We start from the raw sequence: 1,477 nt of genomic DNA on the forward strand, positions 1-1,477 counted from the left end.
CTCGAGGCGCCCGCCCGCTCGGATAAAATGACACAAAGTGTCAACTACGAATGTTGTCCATCCAAGGAGGGAGCGTGATGCCCGGCCGGCTCCGAAAACACAGGCCGAGAGTCGCCCCGGACGGTCCGCCTCTCGAGGCGCCCGTCTGCTCGGATAAAATGACACAAAGTGTCAACTGCGAATGTTGTCCATCCAAGGAAGGAGCGTGATGCCCGGCCGGCTCCTTAAACACAGGCCGAGAGTCGCCCCGGACGGTCCGCCTCGCGGCGCCCGCCCGCTCGGATAAAATGACACAAAGTGTCAACTACGAATGTTGTCCATCCAAGGAGGGAGCTTGAGGCCCGGCCGGCTCCGAAAACACAGGCCGAGAGTCGCCCCGGACGGTCCGCCTCTCGAGGCGCCCGCCCGCTCGGATAAAATGACACAAAGTGTCAACTACGAATGTTGTCCATCCAAGGAGGGAGCGTGATGCCCGGCCGGCTCCGAAAACACAGGCCGAGAGTCGCCCCGGACGGTCCGCCTCTCGAGGCGCCCGTCTGCTCGGATAAAATGACACAAAGTGTCAACTGCGAATGTTGTCCATCCAAGGAAGGAGCGTGATGCCCGGCCGGCTCCTTAAACACAGGCCGAGAGTCGCCCCGGACGGTCCGCCTCGCGGCGCCCGCCCGCTCGGATAAAATGACACAAAGTGTCAACTACGAATGTTGTCCATCCAAGGAGGGAGCTTGAGGCCCGGCCGGCTCCGAAAACACAGGCCGAGAGTCGCCCCGGACGGTCCGCCTCTCGAGGCGCCCGCCCGCTCGGATAAAATGACACAAAGTGTCAACTACGAATGTTGTCCATCCAAGGAGGGAGCGTGATGCCCGGCCGGCTCCGAAAACACAGGCCGAGAGTCGCCCCGGACGGTCCGCCTCGCGGCGCCCGCCCGCTCGGATAAAATGACACAAAGTGTCAACTACGAATGTTGTCCATCCAAGGAGGGAGCGTGAGGCCCGGCCGGCTCCGAAAACACAGGCCGAGAGTCGCCCCGGACGGTCCGCCTCTCGAGGCGCCCGCCCGCTCGGATAAAATGACACAAAGTGTCAACTACGAATGTTGTCCATCCAAGGAGGGAGCGTGATGCCCGGCCGGCTCCGAAAACACAGGCCGAGAGTCGCCCCGGACGGTCCGCCTCTCGAGGCGCCCGCCCGCTCGGATAAAATGACACAAAGTGTCAACTACGAATGTTGTCCATCCAAGGAGGGAGCGTGATGCCCGGCCGGCTCCGAAAACACAGGCCGAGATTCGACCCCGGACGGGCCGTCTTCTCCCGGCGCCCGCCCGCGTACGCCCCCCATCCCCGGTCGCCCGTCTGCTCCCGGCGGGCCTCCGAGTACCCCCTCACCCAACTGACCGACTGGCACTCATGACCCGCCTTGGTAGGGCCCCCATCGGCCTCGGCTCGTCCGACGTCGGGTGGACGGTTCCTACCCACTGC

The sequence above is a fragment of the Syngnathus leptorhynchus genome, unplaced genomic scaffold (assembly GCF_054491065.1).
Source record: "Syngnathus leptorhynchus isolate UIUO unplaced genomic scaffold, UIUO_Slep HiC_scaffold_199, whole genome shotgun sequence".
NCBI lineage: Eukaryota > Metazoa > Chordata > Actinopteri > Syngnathiformes > Syngnathidae > Syngnathus > Syngnathus leptorhynchus.